Below are 27757 nucleotides of genomic sequence, written 5' to 3' on the forward strand. Positions count from 1 at the left end.
CTTTTCTTCTTCTTCTTCTTCTTCTTTTTGTTTTTTTTTTTGATACATTTAGCGATAGTATTACATCAAGAGTATGACAGCCAAGTCTAATTCTCATCATCGGAATGAGGGGGGAATGAGGGCGGATGGATTTGCGTAAAAATTGGTGGCTCTGCATGTACCCTTTCAGGTTCATGCGGACGTGGAGAGAGGTGGTGAATAGGAATGGGTGATAACACCTAGTGAATTGGCTGTCACTCATATCCTCTAGGAGAGCTAGGCAAAAGGAAGGTAGTAGGGTAGCTCTCATCATTAAGCGGCCCATAGCGCAGCTATCAATAGCATTGGGATCAAAAAAGAGGGGAGGCAAGCCGTTTTCTTGCGGTGCCGGATCTTGCTTGAGTAGGAGCTTAAGGAGCCTAAGGTAATTACATGTAGTTATGAAAGCGGGATCGGGACAAGAGGAGAATTCCGCAAGAAAGCGCGTCATGGAGTCGGTTAGGCTTCCTAAATCAAAAAGTAGAGCATCCTCGAAGGAGGTGGTGTTGGAATTGTAGATAACGGGGAAGTCATGCCTCCCATGGAGGGTGGCTACAAAATCCACGCCTACCCTATGAGGATACGCCATGAATGTGGGGTCGTTCCTCTCGTAGGGTAGGATGTTGCAAAATGCCATCTAGGCGAGCATGTTGGTATTGCATATTCGCCTTCTCTAGAGGGGTTGGCAGTCATAGCCCCTTATGGTGTATGGCACTTTGTATACTTTGTCTTGCTAAAATTTGGCTTCCTCCGTGCCCCACAGAGTGGGGGTCCTTGCCCTGTCATCCAGTCATTTTTGGCCTAGTCGGTTGCCAGCCGCGATCACCTCCTCCATTACTTTGATCAGCAGGATCCTTCTCAGGCTGTTAGGCATAAGGAAGTTGAAAGAGAAGGGGTCCTTTTCGATTTCCTGCCATTCCCAGACCACCAGCTCCGCGTGGAATTGCATTAGGAGGTCATCGGGGCATGGTGGGAGGGATGCGGATAGCCGCACGACTGGCTGGGCCTACAACCTTTTCTTGGCTTCTTCCACCAATCTTTTCCGTCGCTCCTTGAGCATGGCTTGTCTGTCCAGGGGCGGGTCAAGTGGTTGTGTTCCTGATTGTGCGGCGAGGGGGGTTGTGGGATCACATCTTCCACGAATCTGTTCACATCGACTTCAAATTCGGCTTCCTCCCCCTGTCGGTTTCCCTGTGGTGGTCTCTCTTCAAATCCTAGGGCATCTGCTTCCTGGGGGGTTAGGCCGGCTAGCAGTAGGTACTTCTGTTGCTCGTCTAGGCTCAACCTAACCTTCGCAGGTTGGGGTGGCAATTGTAGTCCTATGTATAGGGCTCTTCGTGCAATGTTGAGCTTTCTTTGTGCCACCTCCAACGGCTCTCCCTCCTCTGAGTGGATAGTGTCCCTGATGGTGTCGAGGAAGGCTTTTTGTTGGGCAATGAAGGCCACTTGGGCCGCTTCTGCCTTGCTCTCTGCAATGATCTTTTCCTTTTCTGTTAGAGCGAGGCGCCATGCCAGTGTCTTCACCCTCTTTTCATTATGCACCGCCCACTCCTCTGCCTTCTTGTTCATGTCCTCCATGCTCTCCCCTTGCTTCAGGGTTAGTATCATGAGCCTTTGCTCTTGGTCCTCCAATTCCCTGATCAGCCTCTCGTGTTCTTCTCTTTTAGAGTTCAACTGACCGGTTAGGCGCTCAATCTCTTCTTGCTGCTCTTCCATGTCCTGCTTTATTTTCTCATCCTTGGCGTTGAGCTCAGCCATGAGTTCTTCAATTTTAGAAGTTTTTGTAATGAGCTCCTAGTATTGCATTATCAAGAGCTTATGTTCTCTTTGCATCTTCACCAGCTCCTGTGTTTCATTCTCGAGCTGCTACCTCCAGTGCTCCTCTCTATCATCCTTAGCCTTTATTTCCTGTTTGAAATTTGCGATCTCCCTTTGTTGCATGGCTATCATCCTTGTTTTGTCAAGCTGGAAGGTGGCTATTGATTCCTTATGAGCTGCCAATCAGCCACCGCTACCCTTCGCTCCTCCTTAGCTCTCTCCAACTGCGAGAGTATCTCGGCAACGTATTCGTCGTAATTAGCCCGCAGCGTCATTGTTGTTTGAATGGGTGTTGTTGAGGCCTCCACCTTTTGTCGCTTAGGATCTTGCCTAGACTCGGCGTCTGTGGCTGGCCGATTTTGTCTGGTAGCCGTAGTTTCAGTGCTCGTTCCCTGGGCTATCTCCTTGTTAATGAAATACTGCATCCACGCCACAAGATTTGATACGTCTGCACTGGTGGGGATGCTGGGAGTGACGGTGGTTGGCTCGGTGGGAGGCACCAATAGAGTAGGGATTGGGTGGATTGGGGCCTTGCCCTTGCCCTGAAAGATGGCGGACGACAGAATCTCCGGCACCTGTGAGCTTGACCTAGGCCTTTCTTCTCTATGTGGGCTCAAACTCCCCGGTTCATAAGCTCTGCATTGCTATTCTATGGACCAACATGTAGCTTCAGCCAGGTCCTCCTCTTGTTTCCTTCTTAGTTCTTTCTCTTCTTCATTAGCCTTTTTTCGCCTTTCCTCTTCTGCTTTTCTCTGCTCTTCCTTCTTTTTCTCTTTTTCTTCATTTTTCTTTCTTTTTCTCTCCTCAGCCTCCTGCTTCGATGCCTTCTTAGCTCTCTGTAATTGCTCCCTTTCCTTTTCTTCTTCCTGTTTTTTCTTCTTCTCCCTCTCTTTGGCCTCCCTAAGGGACTCTCTCTTGGCCTTCTCCAAGTCTTCTTCTCTTTCATGCAGCCATCGTCATCCTTTTTCTTTTTCCTGTGCGCTGCCTTCTTCTCGGTCTCCTTGACCTGCTTCTTACTTTTTTATTCCTCCCCTTCTTCCTCGGTCTCAGTCCTATCACTAGACCTCTCCTGGTGTTGATGAGGAGGTGATCTGTTGGGTGTTTCCCCCTCCCCCTCTTCTGCCTCCTGCGCTTCCTTCACGGCCTCCTGGATAAGCGCCGTTAAGATGCTCCCATAGGTGATGAACGAGGCTTTGGAGGAGGCCCTATTTCTTTCTGCAGCCTTCGACACTGGGGATTCTCCTCCTGCAGGCATGCTTCCTAAGGCTAGCGCTCGAGCTGTCTAGTTGATGGTCTTGCGCACGTAGCCGTTCCAGTCGACTTCATGCAGGGTATGGGACGCCACATTCTCCAGTATCGGTATGCTGATCCGATGCATCAACGTGTTGTAGTGCTGGCTGGAAAAGAGCGCATGTATGAGTTTCACTTGTAACCTGGTCTCTGCATTGGGGATGTCCTGGATACTGATGCCGTCGTTTGTCAGCACATCCTCCTTTCTCATCCCCAGCATGGTGTATACATTCCTCTTCTGCTTCTTTTTCACCTTTGGTTCGAGTCCCAATGCCTTCTCCACCAAGGCCGGGTTAGACGAACCAATACTTGCTTAGCATTCTGTCCTCTTCCCACTATGACGGTGGCGCATTCGCTGTCGGGGTCGTCGGACCTGAGAAATTCCACACAGCTCATGTGGACGGGTTCTTATGCGAAACTTTCTAGGTACTTCTTGAAGTTGTAGCTTTCCACGACTCTCTTGGCCATCACTAATCCTTCTACATTGTGAATAGTTCAGAATTTCAATTGATTGTAGGCGCGGCTCTCCAAGGTGATGCTGTACCGTGTTCTCTCCTCTTCCGTGAATGGGAGTCGGTGGGCTCGGTCTTGCTGCGACATTTTTTGTTCTTGTCATAAATTGTAATTTTCATTAGTGCTTACGACATAATAATTTGCTGAAAAAAAAAACTCTATGCTTTTGAATGAATTCATTAAGATCTAATGCAGATTCTCCTTTTCAAACTTTGACTTTTTACCAATAGTGTCTCTCTTCATAATGTCTTTGGTTGTCTTATATGCACAAGTCTTTATAGTAAATATTCTTAAATTAAATAATAAGAAAATAAAAGGTAAACTACACGTATTAAAAAATATAATAAAGAGTTGTGCATATATATTACTAGCATAACGTGAGGTTTTACAACATGGGATAGATCATTTTACAAGGGTTTGAATAGAGAGAATGGAAAAATGCATATACACTTCTTACAATATGCTCTCATCCTCTAAAAGGAAAATAAGCCTAAGTTATAGAGAGATTTATAGAGAAAAAGACGTTGAATAATAATTGGGAAGGGTCTAAAACCTCCACCACTCTAGATGTGGCCTTTGTTATTTATAAATTATTTCTTGCATAGGTATCTTATTATCTTTCTTCTTTTGGTAACCCAAATCTTTTTCCATGCATATACCATTTATAAGTTTTTAATATAAAAAATGGTCTAGATAGTATATTTTATAAATAGAAAAAATGAGGAATATTGTAGTTAATTTCATTACTTCAAAGTTTCCATGCCCTTTTCCTACCCCATCTGTTTTTTATTGGAAAGTGGCAGGGGCATTAGTCAACCCGAAGGGCATGACTATGTAAGCAAAGATGCCCCACTCAATGGCGAAGGCAGTCTTATGCCTGTCCGCAGGATGTACTTGCACCTCATTGTACCCTGAGAAGACGTCCAAAAAACTGTAGGCTTCCTTGCCTGCTACTCTCTCAAGCATGTGCTCGGTGTATGGCAACGGATAGTTGTCCCTCTTGGTAGCAGCGTTCACCTTCTTGTAATTGACACATACTCAGATTTTTCCATTCTTCTTCATCACGATGACTATGGGCGATACCCAGTCTGTGTGCTCAATTTCGTACATGAATCCCGCTCTCATCAGCTTATCAATCTCTTCCTTGATAGCATGAGCGTGTTTCAGATTCATAGGATACGGTCGCTGCTTGACCAGCATTGCGTCTGACGTCATGGGTATGTTGTGAGTCATGACGCTCGGATCTACCCCCTTCAGCACTTCTAAGGACCAGGCGAACATGTCTACGTACTCTCGCAAGAGAGCGATAAGACTTGTTTCTTCTTCATCAGTCAAGTCATCGGCAATGAAGATTGGTTGGGGTGTTTCCCCTTCCTGGGCTAGGTCCACCTCTTTGACCTTGGCTGGTCCCTCGATTGGTTCACTCGTCTGCGCTTGACGTTTGGTACCTAATAGAACTACCACCCTATCCCCTTTTTTGAATTTTGTAAATCGTTTAGGGAGGTCCTGCGGTTTTCGCTATTCTATCATTCGTGTATCCCTGGGCTGTTTTGCCTTTTCCTACCTTGATCGTCTACGCCTCAAGTGGACGGGTAGGTCCCCCTTGGTGCGTCTGGTTGTGGGTGGCCTAGGGATTTTTGGATCACTATTCGAACTAACCTCCGATTCAAAGTCGAACCCTCCGTCTTCACTAGAAGAGGTGGTCTCCCCTGGTGGGCGCAGTTCAGATGGTGATTCAGTCCTAAGCACTGATGTCATTCCTGGCTAGGGTAAGCCTGCTTACTCAAGGTTTATGGCTCCTATGTGTTCCAACCAGGCGCGATCGCATTCCACACGCATGACTCCTCGCTCCATCCTGAAGAAAATCTTTTTCTGCGGCTTGGAGTCTACGCGTATCTACTCTATTTCTTGTCCTTTAGTGTTGTATTCCACGGTATCTACTTCACCCTCACTTTCATCATTGAAGGATTGGTAGTCTTTGTATTCGTCTTTAGAATTCTCTTCATCAGACTGCTCGTCATCTCCTAGGGCTTGGTATATCTCTGGTCATTGGTCAAGAACCAGGGCCCAATTATACATGAGGTTTAAGTCATGCACTTTGTTCCATTGCCACTTGGATTCATCTAAGAGATCTTGGAGTGGTTTGAAATTTACAGCTGGATTGTCAGCTAGCTTGTTCATTAGGTATTCCAATATCTCCTGGAGTTCTCTTTTGTTGGTTGGGACTTGGAAGTTGACTGGCTTCGGTTTCCCATGAAGGCTTCCTGCCATCGTGCAGACTGGTACGAAGGATGTGTCATTAGCCTTGCCGATTGTTTTGATGGCTTGCTCATATGCCTCGTGATCAGAGACCGGTAGGTCGATTGTAGCAAGGACATGCATCCAATCCCGCTCGTCCTCTGGGCATGGGATATACTTGGTCAAGGGCCCATTAACTTCTTGACTTGAGCATTACCCTTGAGCATAGCAGAGATGGCATCTAAGTCAACTGCTGAGGTCTTCTAGGTGTCCATCTCTACTCTCATGGTGTCCATCCTAAGGAAGATCAAGCCATTACCCCAATCTTCGATGACTCTAGCATTGCGCATCCAGGGTCGGCCTAATAGGATGTTGTAGTCCACTCCCTTCATGACTATAAAGTCAACGGAGAACTGGACACCTGCGATCTTCACTGGCCAATTCTTAAGCACCCCAAATGGCTTGACTCTCATACCGTTTGCTAGTGTGACATTAAACCTAGCACTCTCAATAGGTGGGTTTCCCCAAGTCTGAAGCATTGCGTGGCTAAGCACACTAACCCCAGCCCCCGTGTCCACGATTCCGTTTCTCGTTGTATCGCCTAGGGCTAAAACCAGTAAGACCGCATGCATCTCGGAACCTTCCCAAAAGGCATTGACGTGCAAGGATTTAGACATAGAGTGCAACGTCAAACTCGGTATTTGTGTCTCTGCATCATAGTCATGAGGGTCTGCCGTGACCTGCTCTTGTGACCCTTCAACCCACTGCTTAAGATCTTGCCATAGGATGGGGTGCCGCCTAAGCAGATCCCCTAGGCTAAGTGTTACAGGGGTAGTCACCAACGTGGTTAGGAGATCGTTGGGTGTTCGTCTCTTCCCTAACCTGGATTGTCCTGACCAGTGGCCGTGACTGAACTGCGGCCCTGTAGTAGCGCCGAGGCTTGGCCTTAGCGGCACTGCTTGTGGTGTCATTGCTTCTCTTGACTTTGGTTGTTGAGGCAAGGTTGGTGTACTAATGTTGGAGAGATCATCGATCTCGTCCTCTATGATGGGCTCAGCATCTTTTAGATGCTCTTGGGCTTCCTTCACCCATTCCTTCACCTTTTCTATGGCCTCTAACTGTCGCTTCGGATGCGGGTATTTCCCTACCTTAGCACTTCCTTTTTCGACCGTCTTAGGGGCTGGTGTCTCTGCCTCTGCATCAGAGACCTTCTTTCCAGTAGGCAGAGTTGTAGCACTCTCCGTTTTTAGTGCGATTTTAGCTTCCGACCTCTTCCTCCTCCGTCTACGGCTCTTCTTCCCTATCGAGGCTGCATCGAGATTGCTAGGTCCTGGCAGAGAGATGCCAGCCTGCTTCATTTGGGCACGGGTCATGACCCGCAATGGGATAGGCGTGGCCTCCCCATCGTGGTTCTCGATACCAAATAGCCCCAATGGGACAGATGGCTCGTTGCCTGAGCTAGATGACGGCTTTCACCTTGGGCAATCGACGAAGAGATGGGTGATTCCGCACTCAGCACACCTTTGGTCAGCCTTGTCTTTGTTTTGCTGCTTCCTTTCAGGGCAGCGTGATGAGACATGACCTGGGTGACCACAAGTCCAACAAGTGATTGGATCCTACGTCTGCCCTCCTAGGCCTTTACCTCGTCCTTTTCCTAACGCCATCACCGATACTGGGCGATAATCCATGAGGACAACATTGCCCTCATCGTCACGCGAGACATAAGGGCATATGTAAGCTTCCTCCTCGTTCAGTTCTTCCACATAGTGGACAGGAGCATCACTCGGTGGATGGGTTACATAAGGTCCAAGCGGTCTAGGAATGCCTGTAGGATTTATTTTCACCCTAGGAATAGCCGGCTTAATGTCATTAGGTGCAGGGAGGACCAATGGGGCTCCTCTTCCGAAAAACGGCTGCGGCCTGTTCACTAGGTAAGGCTGGCCATATGGTTGTGAGTATGGAAGTCTTCTTGGCAACCTACAATGCGCGATGTCATGACCGAACCTATTGTAGTTAGTGTAAGGTCTTGACCAAGGGTCTTGACACTCGACTAGCAAGTGGTTTCTACCATAGTACACGCATTGGACGTGTGGGCGTGTTGGTCATCTCAACATGTCTTGCAACTTGGCTAATTCCATCTTAACGTCAGCCAAGTCTTGGTTCATCTCGGTGATTTTCCCCTTATCTTGGGATGATGGGGCTGATCGCTCACTTGAGGCTGATGCTCTCTCTAAGCTTCGCGAGTTGGTCTCTTCTAGGTTCGCGCTTCTGGAGCTCGGCTCCTTCAGCTGATCGTCAACTCGGATGGCTTCCTCAAAGACCCTAGCTAGCGTGTCTCGCTACAAGCTCGAGTTGCGTGCCAAAGCCTTGTATAGTTCCTCGTTTTGAATCCCGCTGATGAATACAGTTGATACTACTCTTTCAGTCGGTCGCTCTCCAGTAAGGATTCTCTTGAAGAGACTCCGCACATGGGTCACGTAATCGCGAATGTCCTCCTTCTCTTTCTGCTTGACATTCATCAAGCATACTAGTAGATTATCGGAGTATCCGGGCTCGGAAAATCTCTTAATGAAGAGATCCTTGAGGCCATCGAAGTTGGCTTGCTCTGCGTTATCTAAGCTTGTATACCACATCCTACCCTTGTCGCCCAAGCAAAGCCCAAACGCTTGAGAGTGTTGAGTCAGGTTGTTGAGGCCGTTGGCTTCATAGACTTGCTCGAACTGCTCCATAAAGCTGTATGGATCGTCATGGGGTTGGTACTTATCGAGTTGCTTGGCAACAATAGGGATTTTAGACTAGCTCTTTGAGCCCTGGTTTGCTCCTAATCCTGCGAGCAGCGATGTCGCTAGAGCCGTGGCACTTTGCTCTGTAGCCATGTTATCGAGCAGCCGCTTCATGAGAAGCTCACTCAGCGTTAAGTCTCATTCCAATGCTCTCTCATGGTCCGTTCGATTTCTACTAGCCAGGTTCAGCACCTCTTGCACCTCTCGCAACTCCATGCTTTGCCTTTGGCTCCTAGTCTTCTGATCCCTACTATACTCAGCCATGCTTTGCAATGCTTTGCGCGCTAGCTTTCTCTCCTCTTCTAGATCTGCGATGATAGCATCTGCTGTCTTGCTGCGGTGCTCATACCGGGCATGAGCATCGTAACTGCTAACCAGTTTTGCTGAATAGCATCTGGAAAAGCTCCTAAGTCAAATTCCTCGTTAGATCTGTGGTCTAAAATTTCTTCTACCATTGTCAAGTTATTGTGCTCCACCAAGCTATCACCCTACGATTTTTCCTATTCCGTGTGCCATAATCAAGTTATGAGCGTCCTAAGGGCTTTCGATAGTTTGCGCTACTGAGTCCTAGCCGGGTCAGGTCAAATTTCTAAAAAATTGGTAAAAATCTACACTCGACCCAACTGGTCCGAATTGCAAGGTCCGAGTGGGTCACTCGGATAGGCCGAGGCGCATGGGCCAAGGGCCGAATTTGGGACTTGGATAGGGTAGACTCGGACGGGTAGAGGAGTGGACTCGAACGAAGTCACTCAGACGGGTTGGATCGGATGGGCCGAGTGGTCAATTCGAACGAGGTCACTCAGATGGGCCGAGACAATCTGTCCAAGGGAAGTGGGCCAAGGGTCAAATTTGACACGTGGAAGAGGGCTGAATTGATCCACGGTCCGAATGGTAGACTCGGACGGGCCGAGTAGGTTTGGCCCGAGTGGGCCGATTAGGGTTTTGGCCAAATGGGCCGAATGGTAAGGGGCCGAGGGCCGATTCTGGGACTCGGCCCAGAAGTGACCGTTCGGACGGAGCCGAGCGTGGCGCATGTCAACAGCGCGAGTTTGATTTCGATCGTTTCTTGTGATTCACTCAATCGTACTAGGCACAAACCTCCAGATCCTACCTAAGGGGGTAAGAGAAGGGATTCATATACCTGGATAGAGTGGTGGGCTCATCGTTGGTGTGATCGAATCGAATCGGGCGATAACTCTCTCTCTCTCTCTCTCTCTCTCTCTCTCTCTCTCTCTCTCTCTTTCACACTAAAATGGTTGCAAATGAGTCCTCCCTTGGCCTCTTGGCTCTTATACCCCTTCCTGGGTATGGTGTTGATGCCCCCAATCACTCACTTGCCGATCTTAGGCATCACAAGCGATCTTTTTGCCATTTTTGCACGATTTTGCCTTGTTTTGCCCTGTTTTGCAACAATAAACCCTACCCTTCTCCGATGTGATTTCCTAATCCTATCCTACCCTAAATACAACAAGAATCGAAAGCAAAATACTGAAATGATTTCTCCATGTTTCCTAATTATCAAACAAATAAAATAACCCAAAATACTTGTTTTGAAGATAAAAAACACCCAAACATCCTACCTATCTCAAGCTCCATTTCGGGGATGAATCCCTTACTTCGATGCTCGATATGAGGTGTGCAAGTACTCAAGCTTGAATCCGTTGGTCCCGGCAACGGAATCAAAATGTGGGAGCTTTCGCTCAACCGCCAAGACCCACGGACCGCTTATTGTTTCAAGCGTTCCAAGCGAGCTCTAATGGCTATCTCTCACCTAGCCGACACGCCGTTGATCCTACAAGTGTAGTGAGCTTACCTTAGGGCCTATATGAGTTGCCTCCTCTCTCACACACGCCAGTAGCTCCACGATCCTAGATGCTAGCTCAAGCATCCTGAAGCCTCCTCCACCTCCAAGCTCCATCCTCCATAGCCGTACGCGCAAGAAGAGAGAAGAGAAGAGAAGAAGAGAAGAGGAGATGGTAAAGAGCTTTACCCTCTTGATCCCTCACTCTCACACACTCACTCCCTCACCCTCTCACACTCCCTCTCTCAAGAGCACACACAAGCAAGAAGATGAGAAGGAGACAAGAAGAAGAAGATTCTTGTTGCCACACACCAAAGAATGATCTCTTATTCACTTTTTGAACTTTATATATACAAACCCTAAAATCTCATGGGCATCCATCCCTTTTTTACATGATCGGCCATTGTGGCAAGGTCCTTTTTCCATTTCCCTCTTCTAGCCTTGTGACTCTAGCCTGCACCCATCTAATATTTTACAATTGGCACAGGAGGGAGCCTGACGCTCTTTTACAAGAGTTTTCCGAGTTTTTTGAGGCATCTTTTTATTTAAAGTTGCACTTTTTGCCCCGATTCATCTTTAGAGGCCACTTGCGTGTCTTTGCTCTTTTTCCATCTTCCTTTTGGTTTTTCCTTCATTTTTTTGCCATCTCGACTTGGGGTTAACATACATTTGTCTAACGTCAATCATAAAGAAGTCTTGATTGAAGAAAAGAGAAGATGAACCAAGGCCTTCCTCTTCTGGCCCTTCGAAACGGGTAACTAGAAGAACTCCTGAACAACCAAAGCTTGCTAAAAATATAACCCCAAATCAAGAGATTAAAGATGCGCCACAAACAAAGAAGGCTAAAGGAAAGAAGAAAGGCAAGCAGCTAGGCTACAAATTGCAGTCTGATATAGAATCTGCAACCGATCTCAAACGAGTCCTAGAAGAATGAATTCTGGGAAGCGAAATTGAAATCACCTTAGGCAAAATTCTTGGAATTGCCAAACGTGAATTCCATGATGTAATCATTAATGTAATCAAAAGGAAAGGACAATATGTTGGTGATGAAGCTGAAGAAACACTGCATGCTTTTTTGCAAGTTCTTCGAGTTTTTGTGTAGGATGAAGAGAAGCTAACTTCAAGGAATTCATCTTGAAGTAGTTAAAGAATTAATTTTAGCAATTAAAGCTGAAGATAAAGAAGCATGAATGCAAAAATTAAAGAAGTGAAAGCTAAAAATGTAATGGTCGACTAGTCCAAACCAGTTGGGCAACCCACCTCTCAAAAAGAAGGCCGTCAACAGCACATGCATGAGGAGAAAGAGAATCAGTTCATTCCAAGTAGTCACTACTCCCGTACACACTAGGCAAGAGCAACAACGGAGAGAGTCATAAAAATTGGAGAAAAAGAAATACCATGTATTGCACTCTTAGACCATGGTTCTGAGATAAATGTCATGGTAAGGAGTCTCTATGAAAGTGGTGGATGGCCCATAGATGTTGATCCAGGTTGGCAAATGAGAGTTGCAAATAACTCTTCTGGAGAGTTGTATGCTGCATGTCCTAATTTGCAAGTAGCTATTGGAGACATAAAAGACAATTTTCACTTTTTTGTTCAAGAATCTTGTATTTACCCTATCATTCTTGGGCAACCTTACATTTCTGAAGCCCGCTTGGAAACAAAAGCTCTTGATGATGGTTCTTCCTATGCTTGAATCCGAAGCAAGGATAATGAACGAGCTATCCAATTTCTTACTGTTGTGTTAACCATCATCGAAACAGAGATTGACTGTGTGATTATCCTGTGCCTCCTAATGCCCAAGAATTCAAGGGTTTTCGGGCTGCACTATTATAAAAGGAGGCTATGGCAATGCATCATGTAAAAAGATTGAACCTCCTTATGCTACAGAAAATGTGTCTCTAGCAAATCTGTATGTATGTAGAGCCAATAGTATGGGCTATTATAAGTCTCTTCCAGCCATGACTAAAGCTGAAAGAAAATATTTATGTCATGTAAAAATAGAGTTGAAAACTTATGACATGATGGCTGAAAATGAAGATATTTCGAGCATTTTTTTGGACTGGTTACTACTGACACATCGGCTAAAATATGTATAGCTGCTCACATAGAAAATCAGGCTGAAAATCAATCCATAGAAGTATGTATATTGGATTTTTATCAAACAATTCAAGAATTTGTTGAGTAGGAAAACATTGGTTTACTCAACAAGGCTCAAGCGCAAGTGGAGATAAAATACAAGACGGTGGATAAGAAAGTCAAGCCTTTGGCAGTTCTGCTGCCTCCTAAAAGTGAAGAGCTGGCTGATAGGCCACCAAATCAGCCAAGTCTTCATGATCCTTCCAACATTGGTCACAAGTTCACATTTGAAAGTATAAAAGAGCTCAAAATAGATGAAAATTCTTTCCTTTCGTCGGCTGAAAAAACACTCTTTTATGCAAATGCTAATGAAACATGGAAAAGCTTTTGCATTTCAGCCAAGTGAAATAGGATGTGTGCATCCAAATATTGTGGCTCCTATGGTCATTTTTATAGTCCCACACGTGCCTTGGAACCTCAAGCCTATTCCTGTTCCAAGGGCACATTTGCCCAAATTATTGAAACTTCTAAATGAAAAGATCAAAATGAATATTTTAGAACCTTCTTGAGCATGTTACTCAAACCGATTGTTTACCATGCCCAAGAGAAATGGATCTTTATGATTCATTCAAGATTTATAGCCTCTTAATGGTGTCACAATCTGAAATGTTGGTTCGGGTCCAATTGTTGACAAGTTTGCTGAAGCTTTTGCAAGTAAAGCAATTTATTCTATGGGCGACCTATATTCAGAATATGACCAATTTCAGCTTTCATTAGAAAGCTGAGACATTACCACAATGAAGACACCTCTTGGATTGGTCCGCATATTGTGCACTCTACCACAAGGTGCAACAAACTCTGTAGCCCATATAATGAATGCCATGCACAAAGTCTTAAGAGACTTTATTCCACAACTTGCTCTTCCATTTCTTGATGATGTACCTATGAAGGGATATGAAGTCAATGAAAAGAATAAGGAGCTTAACGAAGATGGCTGCAAGACATTTTTAGTTAACCATATTCATGATTGTGACAGGATTTTGACAAGGCTAGAAGAGATACATTTTACCCTTTCTGGAGCTAAGTCAATTTTTGGAGTAAACTTTCACCAATCGAGATAGATGCCATTAGTAGAATGCAAGAAAAATGCACAAATATTTTAGAGGTGAGAAGATTTCTTGGCGCATATGTATTCTATCTCATATGGATACCACATTTTGCTCATGTAGCCAAAAATCTCTATCAATTATTAAGAAAAGGCCAAAGATTCTCTTGGGGGAAAGAGCATACTCTCACTGTACGCAAATTAAAGAAGTTGTTAATTTCAACCCCCACTCTCAAAAGAGCTAATTATTCAAATGGTCAACCCATCATCCTTAATGTGGATACAAGTCCTATTGGGATAGGATGGGCTGTTGGCCAAGAATACCTTGAAGGTAACAAGTATGCAATTCGTTTTGGAGCAAAGGTTCTCAATGAACATCAAAGAAGGTGTATACAAGTAAAAAGGGAATTGTGGGGAGTTGTAACAACATTAAAGTGTGATCGTGAATACTTTATAGGTACTTCCATAGTGGTAGAAACTAATTGTCTTCTACTCTTGGGCATGATTACCAACTGCTCTACACCCGACATTGCTATGCTAAGATGGATTGCATATATTACATCTCTCAACCCCGAATTAAATCATATTGCAGGAAAGGCGAATCCAGTTGCTGACATGCTGTCACATGCAAGATATGACAATGAAGAAGAGCTGATGGAAGAATATGAAGCTAAAGAATCTATACTTGCTAAATTTCATTCCATGACTGCTGAAAGTACATTTTCAGTTGCTACATATACAAACCCAAAGCTGAATCTTGCAAGTGAAGCTGATCTTTTTAATGGTATAGCATTAAGTACAGTAAGAACAGGAAAAGGTACTGCTATAAATCAACATAAGGAATAAATATCAAATATTTATCTATGGAAGAAGGGTGGTCAACTAGAAGCCAACATGCTCATTGCATTGCTCAAGTTCTAGTTCATTTCCTTAAAGAAGATTATGAAGAAGATTGGCCGAAGATCGGCCAATATTTGAGCACAATGAATAAGGATGAGTCTTGTACTGATGAAGAGTTCAAGCATATTAAGAGGAAAGCTTATGGCTTTTTTCTTAAAGAAGGGCATCTATGGAAGCACGCAAAGAAGAAGAAAGGAGCACCTATCCGAGTTTTAAGTAACAAAAGATTGCAACAACAGGTAATGAAGGAATTTCATGAAAGCTTGTGGGCTGGCCATAGAGGCATATGGGAAACCTTTAGTAAAGTCAAAGAAAAATATTGGTGGCAAAACATGTATCAGGACATGGCACATTTTGTTCAAACCTGTTATGTGTGTCAAATGTATTCTATGGTCAAGCATCGAGATGGGTTACAACCGACTTATCCCTTGTCTATACATTATAGATGGGTTATTGATCTTGTAACCATGCCTATAGGGATATGGAATATGCGGTATTTAGTGCTTGCAAGAGAGGATCTAACCAATCAAGTTGAAGGCAAAGCCTTAACAACCAAGACCACTCAAGCTGTTATCGTTTTTTGCTTGAAGAAGTGTTTTGTAGATATGGTTGTGTGGGTAAAGTAACTACAGATAGAGGAGAGTTGGATGCCAATGAGGCACATAACTTCTTTGCTCAATTGAATATTAATTTTTCTTTAACATCAGTCTACAATCATGAAGGCAATGGGAAAAGTGAGAGAGGGCACCAACCTATTCTCAAAGCCCTAGCAAAGTCTTGTAGAGAGGAGATCAAAGAATGGCCTAAAATGCTACCTTTTGCATTATGGGCTAACTAGACTACTCACAGTACAGTGACTGGCCATATGCCAACTGAAGTTATGCATGGACAACAACCAATTATGCCAATTGAAGAATCTATTCTCACATGGATTCTTCTACCTTGGGAGGAAGGCATTAGTAGAGAAGAGTTACTGACTTTGCGCATATGGCAGCTAGAAAGAAGGCCTGAAGATGTTCAAGCAGCTATTGAGAAGCTAAAGATAGCAAGACTAAAGAACAAAAGAAGATTTGATAAGTGACATCAACTTTGACCAAGAGCCATTCAAGAAAATGACTAGGTGCTTGCCTATGACAGCAACCTAGACAATCAATACTATGCTTCTAGGAAGATGGTAAAGCATTGGTTTGGCCCGTATGTGGTAAATGTCGTTCATGAAAATGCCACATATTCATTGGCTAAATTGGATGGAACAAGCATGAAGATACCCATAGCTGGAAAAACAATCAATCTCTTCAAACAAAGAGAAAGTTCAACATATGAGTTAGAAGACTTGGATATAATTCAAGAGCATGAAGACATAGAGCAAGAAGAAGAGGCAGAAGATGAAGACATTGACATGGCAGAAGATACTTCTTTTGACACTGCAGATCTATAAGACATTGGCACATGCTAGTGGATGTGCAGGTTAGGAGGGGGTGGATGTTGTGCCGCTATGCACACACTGTGTAAAAAAATCTAGAATGTGACTTTCTTATCGATTTAGAGAGTCAATGCCATTTTAGATATTAGTGTTAGTGTCCATGGTTCAAAAATATAAGATTTTTTTGGACAAGTTTTAGCCAATTTTTGATATTCTAGATATTATCTCTTGTAAAAATCCATAAAACTATAGACAACTTCTAGATTAGGATAACATGTAAAAGAAAGCATGTAGCTTTCAGCCAATTTGAGAGGATTTTATATAAAAAGAGAGATTGGCGAAATCGCTCGACACCCGATTGCTATTTTCAGGCAGTGAACAACACTCCGAAGGGAGAGATGAAGAAGGAGTGTTCTAGTAGAATTCTGGCCAGGTGTGCTAGTATTTTACCCCTCTTTCGGAGCCAATGGAAGCATCAAATTGGCGATCTGAGCAGCATAGAGGAAGGTATTATTTTATACACGTTTCTGTCTATTAGAGTTATACCTTCTCATAATGCTGAAAGAAACTGATAGGGTTCATCTCTGTTAGTATTCTTCTACATTTTCTAATTATTTTGGGAGTATTCTTCTATGTCTTCAATTTCTTCGAACCCCTTCTCTTCCATCTACTCCTCTCCCTAAATCTACCTTCACCCTACTGTCTCTTATCTTTAAGAACTTGGCTTGAAACCTTCAACCCTTCTCTTATCTCTACCATTTTCAGAGTCTAAGCTCTTGAACCCCCATGCATTCTTCTCTATCCAAACCCCTATGGTGACCTTCAACTTTACGTGTTGCAATAGCGTGCCACTCATAGTCTTGGGAAACCAAATCCAAGTGTTGTAGAATTACACACTTACATGCGGAGTGCCCTAGGCAGAAACCTTTCACTAGTTTAACAATCACACCATCTGTACCCTTGGGGCTGTTCGGAGTCAAGACACTTGGTGGTGAGGCAATTTTGATCTTGTTAAATGTCATGACCCAAGCACAAATGAAGAAGGCTGGTATCTTATAACCCCAACCCAGCAATTTTGATGCGACTTCAATAGGGAAGAAGAGCCATAGGAGGAGGAGAAAGAGGGATGGGATGAAGGTATTACTCAAGATAGATAGTGCCACCACACCATCCAAGGGAAAGCCAGTCATGAATGCACAAGAAAAAACATCTACTCCTAAGATGGTAGAAAATGGATGTGCCAAAATTGGAAAATACCCTGATCTGAGGAGGCGCTAATTGGAAGTAGTGGATAAAGTCAAGGAGTGGGTGAGAGAACCCCAAGAGAAGCTCAAGGATATTGAACCTATCATAGAAGACAAGATCAATGAGCTCTCTCGCGTGAGCACACCAGTCTCACCTATGCAATTAAGATCAAGAGACGCATCCACACCCCATATGGCACTGGAAAGATAGAGCCTAGATCCCATAGGTAGGCATACTAGCTGAGATAACTATAAAATGGGCATAGATCCTAAATAGAAAGCAAGTGGTTACTCACAACATTAATATCAACCTGTGTGACTCTATCTCAGGGAGAGCTAATTAGGCAAAACCCAATGCTATGGCAAGGGTTGAAGTAGTGGGTAGAAAGACCTGACAAGCTTGAAGAAACCCACTTGTTTGACCACAATGCAGTAACACACATACCAAGCTTAATCATGAACTTAGTACCTAAGTCTTTGCATTTTAATGATTTTTTGGAAGGCACAAAGATGCATGCAGTCTTACCTATCAATGCATTAGGGAATGTTACAAGGAACATAATTGTAGATACAGGAGCAGGATTCAGTGTGCTTAGCCATACAGTCTTGCACGCTTGGGGTAACCCATTTGTATAGACCGCTAGGTTTAATGTCATCCTAGCTAATGGAATGAAGGTTAGATCATTTGGAGTACTCAAAGATTGGCGCTTGAGGATATCAGCAATCCAAACCTTAGTGAACTTCATAGTCATAAGGGTGTGGACTATGACATCCTGCTAAGTCAACCTTAGATACGAAATGCACGAAAGATAGAAGACTAGGGCAACAGTCTAATATTCTTAGGCAATAGATTGGAAGTGTAAGAGTCAAGATGGACACCTAGAAAAACACACCATATTTGACCTAGATGCCATCTTTTCTCTACTACAAAGACCTCTGGACATCTTAGATTGTCTTGGTCTTGATTGGCATGCTCCCTTTTGGGACAACGAGATGAGATATGCCCTAGGTGACCACAAGTCCAGCACGCAATATGTTTTTTGTGCTGTCCTCCTAGACCTCTATCTCTTTCCTTGCCTAATGCCATCACTAGTACTAATATGAAATCCATCAAGATGGGGTTACCCTCTTAATTGTATGAGACATAAGGGTTCATGTATACTTCATCCTTGTTTGATTCTTCTACATGATGTATCGGAGTATCACTCAGTGGATGGGTCACGATGGGTCCAAGTGATTTAGATATCCCTATAAAGTTGAAGTCCATCCTAGGGACAACTAGCTAATGGAGCTCCTTCGTTGTTTCATCATCACGTTGATATGCTCACACTCCAAAAACTCCATTGAATAAGGGCTAGTCCTTTTCACAGACAATGGTATTGTAGTCAACTCCCTCGTCCCTATAAAACAACAGTATCTTCTTCCTGTCACAATGATTAAAGACCTGTGTTTTGGTGAAATTCTTTAGACCCTTTGATCCATGTCTCCTTTAGTAAAAACAATGGCTTGCCTCTTCCCCAAAGCGCAACATAAGATGGAGAGTGCTTGAGTTCCTTCAGAATATTGTAGTTAGCTAGGGTGCATCTATCCTTGAACTGCTTCAGCAAAGTTCAACGTCGCGAGGGATACCCTTGTTTCTTGAAGCTTGTCCTTATTAACGTTATCAATGGTGTCAGCCTTCTTGAGTGCTAGGGTGGTAGTCTTTTCTCTTAGAGACTTGACACTGATCTCCCACTAGTGCAACCCTTCCTCCCCATCCTATTACAGATGTAACCCTCTTTTATCTCCCCCTTGTGCCCCTCATGATCCTACCATTCCATGCCGCTTCATGTTGTCACGAAAAGCTCAGAAACCCCCCCAAATTAGTCATTCAAGAGACTAATATTTTCCTTTATTTTATCTCCACTTTTATCTCCAACCCCCTGTCCCATGCCCCCCCCCCTTCGATCATATGCATATGCTTTACTCAAAATGCATGCATTCACTATTGATAGCTATTCATGTGTTGTGACTTCTTTGCAAACCTCTTCCACAGAACAAAAGTGCGTACTTGTGGCATATTTTGCTGGAGTTATCGCATCTCAACAATATTTGCTTAATGCATCATCCCATATGTTTGCAAAAGGTTAATAATTGGGTCAATCTACAGCATGTGTAGTCATCTAGTAGGTAACCTCACCAGCTTTAACATCATCACAATTTGGCAAGCCAAAGAATACCTTTTTATTCTTCATGAGCACACAAATAGGTAGTCTTCTCTTACCCTTTGGTGCAAGCGTGTGTACTCAAGTCTTCAAGACAAGAATAACTGATTCAAATTTCTACAAGCATCAGTGCAAAGAATCTCCTAGCTTGCAAGGAAGTAGGTAGACATTAAGTATCCTCCAACAAGGTATATAATTATGTCTATATCAACATATTACCCCAAGTCTTCCTTTGGCACTCGACAGTTAGGATCTCCACTTTGTTTACTCCAAAACCATCTGCAAGTTCCCACTCTCTTTTCCAAAACTTATGGTGCTTGAGTCCTCCATGTGCATCATATAGTGAGATCCCTAACTTGAACTCTTATTCAATCTAAGTGACATAAACTAAATCACACAACAATATCTATACACACTATTTTGGTAGACAAACCAAAACATGTAGATAGTGATGTTGACTTTATTCCCATTGAAGGACAGAGTCATACAACCATCCTCCAAGGTTTTTTGTGAGAGAATGTGCAACATCACAACACCACGTTGGTAGGTGAATTGGGTAGTTGGCCTCTAACAACCCCCAAGATAACACCGTAGAATAAAGACCAAGGATCTCCCCTCAACAAAACCCACGAAACAACACCACTCAACACATGATCAAATATTTATGATCACTCACTCCTCAATGAGACTTCAACTCAACACTTAAACAACTTAAACCTTCAAGCTCAAAATTTGCCATTTTTAGAGAGAATCTGATGTGGAAACAACCATGGTTGAGACTTTGACAACATGTCAAGCTTTTAGATTCACAAAACTCCTATTTTTTAGGGATGGCAACCCCATGCAATAAGTGCCCCACAAAGTGTGGTCACCTGAAGCAGTGCAAAATTTGTTGTAGATCCTTTCTGTTCTTCTTTTCTCAGAGCGCACATAAATACAAACCAAAAACACAGGTAACCAAAGCTTTATACGGTGAATTTTCATGCCAATTCAACTGCTACAAGCATTTCACTGTTCTAGGACATTCCATTATTAACTACAACAAAACACAGTTTACACTGATATAGCAATGGATAATCATGATAACTTTCACAGGAAACCAAGTTGGTGACATAGATGTTGCTGAATTCACTTGTTGCTTGATCATAGAGCACTATAGAAATACAGAGTTGCTCTATATAGCAAACACATGAATTCTCTATTCCAAGAAGCCCAAACTTGCAAATGGAAAGACACTTTCTTTGATTTCAGATTATCATTTCAGCATACTAGTAGATACATCTCAACATATCTTGCATTGATGAAGAGTTACGGGAGCTTCAAACTTTATGAGCTCTAATTCATCATTTTCATGGCAGCAAATCCTTTCAAATTTTCACTAACTTGAGTCCATGCATTCAACACCTGCCCATAATACATATTCTTTGCCACATACCCAATTTTAGATGTAGAGATCCTTTACTTCCATTCTTCTCTCTTGTACAGGAAGCCTCACTCAAACAACTAACATACATCACTTTCAACATGATGAAGAACAACCTTATGTTATCTTTCACTCATATCCATATATCAAAATAGATTTGTATACTCTACCCCATGTAGCAGTAGAAGAAAAAAAGACAAAATGAAGACTCTTATTACCACCATCTGAAAATTAAGAGCTCGCATCAGCCAATTGTCCTCAACAGCCTTGCCATCATGCTCCACAACTCCAATAACTTTAGATTCACGGCCTCTTTCTTCAAAAAATTTCCTTCTCTTCAGGCTACAAGATTCTTCTCTCTCTCTCTCTCTCTCTCTCTCTCTCTCTCTCTCTCTCTCTCTCTCTCTCTCTCTCTCTCTCTCTCTCTCTGATACGCTGATTGTCTTGTGTAGAACCCTTCTCCCTCGAGTCTTCTTTTTTCCCAAAAAACTCCTCATGTTTTTGCTTTTTCCCCTATTTTACCAAGATGCCCCTACTTTCCCTTAGTTGCTAAATGGCAAACATGCCCACTCCCACGTAAAATTCCACTTGAGGACTCAAAATCAAAAGCGAGAACACATTTTCTGTATGAGGATATCTCTTCTTGCATGAGGTGCATATCTCAAAACTGAAATATCACAATCACGTGTTGAACATGCATGGTACCACTTGGGATTTCCATCTATCAACCTGAATCTCACTACGGGTAAGCGTTAGAAAGATAAAAAAATGATATTTACATGTGTTACCCCTCTTGACCCCACGTAGCATCATTGTAAAAACATGCTCTAGAACATGGCTTGAGGCAGAAGCTATGGAAGTTGGAAGAGAAAGAGTGAGTTCATGAAGACACTGACATGACTAACTGTTACACAAGTGAATTAGGTTCCAAGATGGAAGTTTGGACTCATAAACACAATCTTGTGTATAGACTGACAAAGACATAGAGACCTTACTAAAGGACAAAAGTACTATGACATTGCATTAGAAAAGAGAGCAAGTACAATGCTTTATAGGAAACTGGATGGTAGCACTTCTCCTACTGTGCTTATGGGATTCTAGCCCTGAGCCCTCACTGATCCTTCCAAAGATATTGAAGTAGGTGTGATTGCAAACATCTCAACACCTCTCCTCAATCACAACCATAAGTACAAAGCATATAGAGGCTTTAGTGAAAGCAACACCTGCAAAGTATGGGCTGACCATAGGCATGGCAAAACACCAGAGGCTATTGCAAAAAAGGCTAAGTGTGGGTACCACAAACATGGTGGACATCCAGAGGTTGTAAGAGGGGCCTCACAAAGTGTACAGAGGCTATAGTACAAGGCTACATGATGAGTTTACAAGTTTATGTCCAAAGCATTAGGGCTAGGAAATACAAGGCTAAAAAAGTCTATCCAAATAGAAGTAATGATGAGGTTTGTCCTTCTTCTAGTGGTCTTCTTCTTCTTCTTCTTCTTCTTCTTCTTCTTCTTCTTCTTCTTCTTTAACAACAACTAGATAAGCCTTTTGGGACCTCTTCCTAGCATGGCAGAACTTCTTGATGTGTCTAGTCCTTTTGCAAAAGTCATAGAAAAGTTGGTTCTTCTTGCCTTTGTACATGTTGTCAACATATAATGCTTGTTCATCTCTAGAGGTGCTTGGTTCTTTCTTAGTTTTTAGATTCTTTTCCTCCTCTAACAAGGATGCCTAGATATCAACAAGCTCAAGGTTTGGCATATTGATTAGAGTTGTTGACACATTATTATATTCAGGAGGTGAACTTTTGAGCAGAACACTAATGCAAACATCTTTCATTTTAATGTTGGTTCCTGCAAGCTAGGTTAGAAGTCCTTCCATGTAATTTAGATGTATGGCAAGTGATGTGTTGGAATTCATGTCAAGATTGAAAAATTCAATCAAGAAACTATGCTTTGATGACTTAGACTATGCACCAAACAAAGTGTCAAGTCTCTTCAATGTATCCTGTGAAGTATCATAGTTATCCACATGGTAGATATAGCTGTCATCTAGCTCCAATTTGATAATGGCATGATCCTTATTATCATTATTTTGCTAAGTGACTGCAAGATCCGCATCACGAGGCTTCTTCTCTTTGCCACTGTTGATGGCCCAAAAACCCTTCTTCATTAGGATGAGCTTGGTGCGGGTCTGCCACATGTGAAACCCGACCCCTTTGAAGCGAACTATTGGAGAGTCCTTGCCCATGCTAGAGTTGGAGGATCAATAGAAAATTAGCATCAAAATTCTCAAATTTGAAGACTTGATCTTAAGTGTACTTGATAAGCATCAGTGCCAAAAGACACTAGATGAATAGTATCAAGAGATACTAATGCTTGTGGCTCGAAGCTTGAGACCTTCAGAATGACCTTAAAAATCTCCCCTCCTTGATTTGATGTTGAAAAAAGTGCTGGAAAACTTTAGATTCACTAGATTAGAGTGGCAGGGGCTTGGTTTGAGTGTCAGGAGAGAGAAAATAATGCAAAGATGAAGCTTTGAGTTCTTGACTATGGCAGTCACAGTTAGGGTTTTCAGGGCAGCCTGGTTTTTCACAGATTGAAGGAGCTATTGTGCATCATTTCCAAAACTTTTTTTTATAGAAATGAAACTTACTTCATGGGCTATCAATGCCCTATGATGGCACGCTGAATCGTGGCCTGCATGCAGTGTGCCAGCAAAACGATAGCAGCAGGCGTAATTTTGAACAGCAACATTGTCAAAGAGTTTTTTGTTCATGGCATAAATCATGGAGTTCTTATATTCGCAGAAGAACTTCATTAGGATTCACATGAGAAACCTTCATACATAATTTAGTCATTATTTCCCAACATTTGACCTAGACACCATTTAATCTCACCATTCATCCTTTGTAACTTGGCATGTAATTTTTAGTTTGTATCATGTAAATTGACAAAAATTAAGTATATGAGGACCTTCAACTTGAACAACAGGAGGTAATTGACAGTTTACAGGTTATGTCACATTGGTTCATGAGGTGTATTTGCTTGGAAATCGAGAAGAGTGCCCAAAAGTCCACTTGGTTTGTATGGGACATGAAGTAATGGACTTGTGTGACTTGTAAGTGACCTATATGGTCTACTTTTGTATGGAAGTAGAAGAGAAGTGCAGCCCGCATTTTTCAGCACAATTTTCGGACCTGCACACCTGTGGCAGATGGAGGGAGAGCTGAAGGCTATGGTGCATGCTCCAAAGCATGCAAACTCAGAGCAAACTAAAGAAAGAGAGGAGATACAAACAAAGAAGGTGAGAGTCTTTTTGGCCCATCAATTTGGTATCACGAAAATGAGTGGTATGATAGTCCATAAAAGGGGAAAACAGAGATAAAGTATTCAGCCTGCTCTTATGTACATCTTCTTCCATTCCCTTACCATATTCATGAACCATTGCCCAAGTACTTGAGTGACTTTGGGGCAAGTAAAAGGGAGATCTTGGAGGTGTATGGGGCTGTTTTGGACTGCTAAAACCTGTCATAAATAGGGCAGGCCACTGTTCTTGTCTTCTTGAAGGGAAATCAAGTTATCTATGTGGTTGTAAGTGATGATATTGACCTCTAAACATTAGGGCTTCATTTGAGAGTGATTAGAGAGGCTTATTCTTGAGTTTATGTGTATTTTTGGAGCTTGTTTATGGGCTGGAAATTAATGTTATAAAATAGGGCTGAAGTGAATTAAAAGCTTTGTCAGTTCATTTCAAGAGTTTTTGGTTTATGTCTTGGAAGTAGTGGAGTCTACCACTCAAATACTTGTATCTTGGAGTTGTTGTTCATTGGCATTCATGAAATTGAAACCGTTTGGGCTTGCATTTGCAATATGTATTTGGATTAAATTTAAGATAAAATCTCTACATGTATTGGTCTATTAACCTCATACGCATTTGATGCAATCAAGTCAAAGTCTTTGATACCATTCATGTATGCTAAGTATATGAAAAAGCTTGAGGTCTTCTTCTCAACTGAATCATCTCTAAAACCCAAGACTTAAAAAACCCCATTATTTTCTCTCTCTCCTGACCTTGAATCCCTCACTCCTCTTCTACTCTAAACCCTGGACCTTTGACCCCCAACATGATGACAGTGGCGAGCCCAACGTGAAGATCGGCGGCAGAAGAGAAAGTACAATGGGAGAATCATCAAGTTCGGGAGGAGATGCCTTGCAGCAGTTGGTTCGTCTGATGCAAGAGAACCAACAACAACAATTGCAATTTGAGCAGCAGATGCAACTGCAGCAACGGTGGAGACAAGATGAAGAGCGGAATGTTACTGCTACCATTAAAGCTTTGGAAGCAGTTGGGCATGAGCTCTCAGGCAATTTAATGGGAAAAATGTGTCCTGTTTTATCCACCTCTATATTGACAAGATGATGTTCTTTGGGGTCCCTCATCATGCTTGGAGCTGATACTTTGCCCGTTTGGTCGTACATGGCCTCGAGGACTGGATTCATGGTCTTTTTCAAAAAGATACGAGATGGTCTGCATTCAAGAAGGCTCTTCGAGAAGAATTCTTTCTTGAAGATTCTGGCCTCATGATGAAGAAAATCTTCATTGAATGGGTTTAAAGGCCCAATAAGGGAATAACTACCACTGCTCTTCACTACGAATTTGAGAGCAAATTTGCTCAGCTAGATCCTGATGATCAGCAGAGGATGGAGAGCTAGAATATTGAATTGTTTCTGAAAGCTACGGATCCTTTTCTTCAAGAGAAGCTAACTGATCGGCTTGAAGATCCTGACTCTGAGACAGGATTGAAGACTGCTTCGGGTGATGTCACTGAAGCAGTTAATATGATTTCCCGGAGAGAGCAGATGCGCCTAAGGTGGGGGTCTACCTCTGCACCATCTGAGTCCATAAAAGAGCTTGTTCCTGTATCTCGACCTCCTGTCTCTATGGCCGAGCAACTAAGAAATCTTGCTGTTTCACCTCCAAAGAAGGATGTTATGGATGAGCTGATCAATGCGAGATCTCCATCTTAATCTAACGGAGATTAATTCTAAGATGGAAAGGCTTGATGTGAAAGTGGAAGAAAGAGGACGGACAACTACCCAAAGACCCATACGAGAAGGCTTCAAAAGACGTTGTATCTGGTGCGATAGCCTACAGCATGATAAGAGGGAGTGCAGTGTATTCCATGAAGCTGAGGCGCAAAAATTAGTCTTTTGGAAGGATGGTAAAATTCATGTGACCGAGACTGGGCTTCCTCTTGAGCCAAATTTCGGTAACTGTGGCATGAAGAAAAGACTGGAAGATTTGGCAGCAAGAACAGCCTATGCAACTGTTGATGTAACTACCTATGGGATGCAAATTGAGCCAACTAATGAAATTGTTAAAGCATGTAAAGCTGATGTAAAATCTAAAGTGTGGATGTAGACCTTAGATCACATGGAGCAAGGCAAGGCATCCAAAGATGATTTAACTACTGCCAGTCAATGTATCCGAGAAAGAACCGAATGGACCAAGCCGGTTGATTTGTTTTCAACTTTCACTCGATTAGCTGAAATCAATAATCAAAAAGCTATGGTAGAAGAAAAGAGAAGAAGAGATGAAGATGTTGCTGGTCCCTCCTCTTCGAGGCCAACCAAACGTGTGACAAGAAGTAAACCAGATCAACAGAAGGCTGCTAAAAATCCACCACTGCCGCCAGAGCATGATATGGAAAATGCCCCACAAGCAAAGAAGATGAAAGGAAAGAGAAAAGGTAAATATCCCGGCTACAAGCTGCAGTCCCACATAGAGACTGCGAGGGATTTACATTGGGTGAAATATTGAATTTACATTGGGTGAAATTCTCAGAATTGCAAAATGAGGATTTCATGATGTAACAATTGATGTAATTAAATCGAAAAGACAATATGTTGGTGAAGAAACTGAAGAATCTGTACATGCTTTTTTGCAAGCTCTTCATGTGTATTTGCAGGATGAAGAGAAGCTGAATTCTCAAGGGATTCGATTGAAGGCAATCAAAGAATTGATTGCAGCCATAGAAGCCAAAGATGAAGACATCTATGAAGCTGAAATTGAAGAAGCTATTGCAGAGAATGTTATGGTGGGGTCTTCTCAATCCAAAGAGCAGCCCATGCATAAGAAAGAAGCTCATCTTCACAACATGCAAGAAGAGAATGATGCTCATTTTATTCCAAGTAGTCACTACTCCCGTACCCATTGGGCAAAGGCGACCATCGAAACCATTGTCAAGATTAGAAAAAGAGAGACTCAATGCATTGCTCTTATAGACCATGGTTTGGAGATCAACATCATGTCAAGAAGTCTCTATGAGAATGGCGGATGGCCCATAGATGTGGACCCGGGATGGCGCATGAAAGCAGCCAATAATTCTTCTGGCAATCTCTATCCAGCATATCCTTATGTACGGGTTACTATTGGTAATGTAAAAGATGAATTTTATTTCTTTGTTCAAGATTCCTGTAGCTATCCTATCATTCTTGCTTAACCTTTTATTTTTGAGTCTCATTTGGAGACAAAGGCCCTTGATGATGGTTCATCATATGCTCGGATAAGAAGTAAGGATAATGACAAAGCTGTCCAATTTCTGACTGTAAGTGTAAATCATCACCGGAATAGAGATCGATTGACATCATGTGCCTCCTAATGCTTGAAAATTTAAGGGTTTTCGGGTTGCACTACTGTAAGTGGAGGCTATGGTAGTGCTTCATGTCATAAAAATTTGCCTCCATATGTAAAGGGGGCTATGCCAAAAGCTGACTTGCAGGTATTTAAGGCCAACAGTATGAATTGTTATAAACAGTTTTCAGCCATGAATAGGGCTAAAAGAAAGCATTTATGTAATGTGGAACGGGAGCTGAAGCAAGTTGATGTTTTGGTTGAAAATGAAAAAAATTCAGGATT

Source organism: Lygodium microphyllum, chromosome 23 (assembly GCF_053477565.2).
Source record: "Lygodium microphyllum isolate KBCC chromosome 23, Lygodium_microphyllum_v1.1.10, whole genome shotgun sequence".
Taxonomy (NCBI): domain Eukaryota; kingdom Viridiplantae; phylum Streptophyta; class Polypodiopsida; order Schizaeales; family Lygodiaceae; genus Lygodium; species Lygodium microphyllum.